We start from the raw sequence: 5,132 nt of genomic DNA, 5'->3' as shown, positions 1-5,132 counted from the left end.
AGAGGGCTTGTGCTGCTGTGGAAGAAATAAGCATTGGAGGCAGGTGTATGACTTGTCTGTTGCCACAATAATTCTATGTTATGACCCACTACAAAATGCAGTGGCTTAAGCTTTGAATCTGCAGTTTAACTAGGGCATTCTGGTCATAGCTGGCCTAACTCATGAGGCCGTGGTCAAGTGTGAGTTGTCTGGAGGGTTCTGCTGATCTTGGCTGGCAGTTTGGCTAGGGGATTCTGCTGATCTTGGTCGTCACTCTCCCATGATTCTGGATCATGGTTGTTGCTGGTCTAGGATGGCCTTGGCTTGGACAACTGGGTCAACTCAGCTCTGTGCCATAAAACTCATTTTCCCTCAGGTTGGTCTGAGTGTTTTCTAATGGAAGAGGCAGAGGAGCAAGAGAGGAAGTGGAAATACACAAACACATTTCACTTGCTGGATGTTTGCCAATATCTTGTTGACCAAAGTAAGTCACATGACCAAGCTCAGAATCAAAGGGCGGACACTGCCAAGTTACATAGTAAAGGGCATGAATCCAGGGAAGGTGAAGAATCTATCACAGCAGGAAGTGTCCCAACTGGTAAATCTAAGCCACAATTTACCCGGACTTACCTCATCAGACTACTTGTGACACAGGATGCTTCATATATGTGATACAAGGACCTAACCCTCTCCTTCCAGGACAACTGTGAGGTAGGTCATCACATACTAATGGGTGATAAACTCCTTATTCCAGAAAGACCAGCCAACAGCTTAGTGTACACCCCTCTCAGAGAAAGCCAGAGAGGAAGGTTTATGCACAAAGGGGCACCTTTGGAAGTGATCTTTGGCTCTAGAAGCCTGCTTTTCCCCTGGTCCTCTGTGTTGCTGGCAGAGCCCTGAATCTGAGGTTCCATAATAGGCCTGCTCAGAAGCCAGAGTGAAGTTTTAGAGACACACATAGCCCAGGGTACAAACTCAGATGCCAGCATGATCACTGAATAAATGAAGTTGAATTCTTTCAACACAGGTACCCTTCTATGTATATATAAGATGCATAGAAATATTCTTTAATTCAACATAGAAATATGCTCTTCTATTTTTCTTAAAATGTATTCTTCTCTTCATCTAGATTTTTTTCTTACCTTTGTTGCATTGTGGTTACAGAGGTGTATTTTCTCTATGGTTAGAAAAAACACTAATCAGCAATGTGAACCTAAGGAAAAATGACCAGTTTTAGTTGGCCCTGGTGTAGGGCATGTGGTAGAGAGTGGTGAAGATTGTGGAGAACTGAAAAGCACTCAATGCATATAAACCTCATGTCTGCTTCTTAGCTCCAGCCACCTCTGGCTGAGTGGGAGCGTAGGTGCCATCTGTCACAACTCTATTTTGAAAAGAAGCTAGAAATCTGCATTTTTGATGTCAGCTCTTACATAGTGGCTCTCTGCTCAAGAAAGTAATATGCAGATGAGAGGAAGCACATCTGTGGGCCAGATCCAGCCTACGGGCCATTGGTTTTCCATTTTTAGTCAAGGCTAATGACTGCACTGCACAGATGGGGAAACTGAGGCCCAGAAATGGAAAAAGACTTGCTTTCCATTTCCCTCAGGTTGGCCTGAATGTTTTCTAATGGAAGAAGCAGAGGAGCAAGAGAGGAAGTGGAAATATATAAACACATTTCACTTGCTGGATGTTTGCCACTATCTTGTTGACCAAAGTAAGTCACATGACCAAGCTCAGAATCAAAGGGCGGACACTGCCAAGTTACAAACCGTCTATTTCAGAGATGTAATTCAAGTCAAACTTATTCATATGCCGCAGAGTCTGACCACAACTACTTTCCCAGTCTCAGCTTCTGGTGGCTGTGTCTCCTCAGTCACTCAAGTACCCCCAACACTGGTCTCACCAGACTGACTTCTTAGTCTTTGGTCAGAAGGTTCTCTCTGCTGGAATGGCCTTCCAGGCTCGGGTCAAATGTCAGCCACTCTTGGAGACCATTAGTTTCTCTCATATATTGGGATTATAGCATTTCTTGCTCTGGGTTTTAATGTTTTAGTCATTTATTTGTTGACCTTAGTCTGAGCTTCTGGAAAGCAAGGACCCTGGGATTTTTATTCGGGGAACCCTAGATCCTGGTTCAGTATGTGACAGGTAATAGGTGCTCAATAAATGCTTCTGTAACAAATAGAGACATAAGTGAGAAGACAATGAACAGAATATGTAAATTTAAAAAACAGACTTTGTTCACCCAGCCTGTATTCTTTACCACATTCATCATACATCATCAGGATTTTTGCAAAAGAAAAAAAATGAGGTAGAAATATGAGGCCAGGCACAGTGGCTCACATCTGTAATCCCAGCACTTTGGGAAGATGAAGTGGGAGGATTGCTTGAGCCCAGGAGTTCGAGACCAGCCTGGGAAACATAGGGAGATCCTGTCTCTATAGATAATAAAAAAGATTAACCAGGCATTGTGGTGTGTGCCCGTAGTCCCAGCTACTCGAAGGGCTGAGGTGGAGGGATTGCTTGAGCCTGGGAGGTTGAGGATGCTGTGAGAAGCGATAGTGCCACTGCACTCCTGCTTGGGGGGATAGAGTAAGACCCTGTCTCAAACAAGAAGGAAGGAAGGAAGGAAGGAAGGGAGGGAGGGAGGGAGGGAGGAGGGAGGAATTCAGGAGGAAAGGAAGGGAGGAAGGGAGGGAGGAAGGGAAGTGTGAAAAGGTAGAGCAGAGTGTCAAACACTGATTGTCATTTGCTAACTGCATAATCCCTGCCTGGTGACATATTTAATTCTGAAGTCCAAGTATTGTTGTCTGTAAAATGGGTTCATAACGGCACCAACATCAAATGGGCCACAGGAGTAGATGAGATAATGCACATAAGTCACTTAGCACAGTGCCTGGCAGATAGTAGGAGTTCACTAAATGCTCGTTAATATTATCATTATTAAAAAGATAAAACTAAATGGCTTTTTTCTCCCTCGGTAATTCCCAACCTTCTCTTCATCCCTCCAAAGATAAACAAACAAAACAGCAACAGCAGACAGGCAGAATTCAGAAGCTAGCGCAGGACCGTAATGGGAACCCACGGTTTGGGGTGTCCAGCTCAGCCTTCTGCCGTCTTGTCTTTCTCCTCCCTACTTCCTTGCTTTGAAGTAAGACTCTCTGTAAAATCAGCAGCTTCCTCGGCAGGCGGGGACATAGAGAAACGCAGCCACGGCTCGCTCAGTGGGGCTTTTCCTGCCTCAGTAAACACATCCCTGAGAGTACCTGAACCAACATGCAGTATCAGTGCAGGCCTGAGGATTAGCAGGCAGAAGGGGCTGCAGGAGTGGGATCCCTTATACGTTTTCATATCTCTCCTCTCCAGGAAAACAAACAGCTTCTGTAAACTCTCAGTGGTCCATTATGGTAAAGTCTGTGGTCATCGTAGAAGCCGGCCAGCCAGTCGGCCATGTGCTTCTAGGAGACGCTCTTACAAACCTACACAGATAATTTGGGTCTTAGGTCCCAGTCAGAAAAAGAAATGTTCTCTTTCCAAATTCAATTATGATTCTTACAATAATTAATAATAATAATACTTGTTTTGGTTCTTAGCTGAGTATCACATATTATAAGACAACCCCCCAAATTTAATTTATGATCAAATAAATGGGCTGATAGAGAGGAATGCCCCTGCATTTTTCAGTATAATATTTTGTTGCATTTGCATTTGGAGGAGGATTTGTGGTGAGCTGGAGGATTAAATCCCATGAAATCATTATACAAATTTCAAAATGTCAAGTACTCTGATAGAGATTATGATTTTATCTTCTTATTTTGACAGGAAACTGTGTGTGGCCACCTCTGTCTTAGAACAAGCGACGAAGGGAGGCCAGGGGAGACCAAATAAAGATAGAGGAGCTCGCGAGTTTCCTGATCAGCTGTCTTTTCATTCTGCTCGCTTGTACGACACAGCGTAATAGACATTTTCCTTTGCACAAAATAATAAGAGCAGTACTTATCGCACGGTGCCTCCAGCCAGTGGCAAAAGGAAATTAGAAAAGTCCAATGAAGCTGAGAAGTAATTCATCATCATACAGTGGAGCCTGTCAAATCAGGAGGGTCCTTCCAGCTGATAATGCTCCCCAACTCAATTTAGACTGATAGAAATTAGAATTTTTTTTCTCCTCTGGCAAAAACAAAAAGACTACAGTTAGCACAAATGTGGCCAACTGTTGGCTTTCTTGACTGCCGGACCTATTCACAGCGATGTTTGCATCAAGTTTAACTGAAGCCAAAATTGAAGCAACATTATTTACTCCTCAAGGCAATGGGAAACCATCACTGTGCTGTTTTAAGATTCCCTCCTTCAACCACCACAGCCTTTTCTTCTCCCCTTTACTCATGCGAATAGCCATAGCTGCAAAAGAAAAAATTAAAGTTTGGTTCTATTGATCAGGCTGGCTGCTCTCCCCATAGAGCTGTGGAAGGGCAGCATTTAACAAGGTCTGTAATGAGTCTGGACTCTTTGAAGATCAAGTGAAATAAATAAAATGGGTTCGGTAGGAGCCATGGAAGGCTTTTGGCAGAGGGAAGTAGAATAACAAGCTGCTGTCAGATTTTTGAGCCTTGGGGCAGGCACCAGGATGCAGGGAGGAGAGGAAGATGGCGCCCTCTCAAGGAAAGACTTCTGCCTGTTGGAACAGCCTATGCTGCTAATAGCATAGTCCATTGCTTTCCCGCCCCCACTCACCACAACCTCTAGTTTGGGTCTTGTCATACTCTGAAGGCCAAGTTAATATTGCTATTGTGTCTTCCAGGTACCCCTGAAGGTAGGGCCTCATATAGGCTAGGGCAGGGATCCTGAACTCAGATATGCACTGGAAGCTGGCAGGAAAGAAAATGAATGAAGCTGGCAGACAATGGGCAATAGGGAATGGTAGGGCCAGTGTCTAGTTGTCTTTCCTAAGGAGGGAAGCTTCTAGCTCATTCTAGACAGTCATTGCTGGAGGACAATTCATAAAGTACATTTCCAGGTCTTCTGATTTGCCATGATAAGCCTCAAGTTCAGAATTCAATGTGAAAATCTCCTTTTATTATTTATTTGTTTATCTATTTACTTGGTTTTTGAGACAAAGTCTCACTCTGTCACCCATGATGGAGTGAAGTGGCATC

The sequence above is a fragment of the Saimiri boliviensis genome, chromosome 1 (assembly GCF_048565385.1).
Source record: "Saimiri boliviensis isolate mSaiBol1 chromosome 1, mSaiBol1.pri, whole genome shotgun sequence".
Classification (NCBI taxonomy): domain Eukaryota; kingdom Metazoa; phylum Chordata; class Mammalia; order Primates; family Cebidae; genus Saimiri; species Saimiri boliviensis.
Note: the sequence above shows the minus strand (reverse complement) of the source record.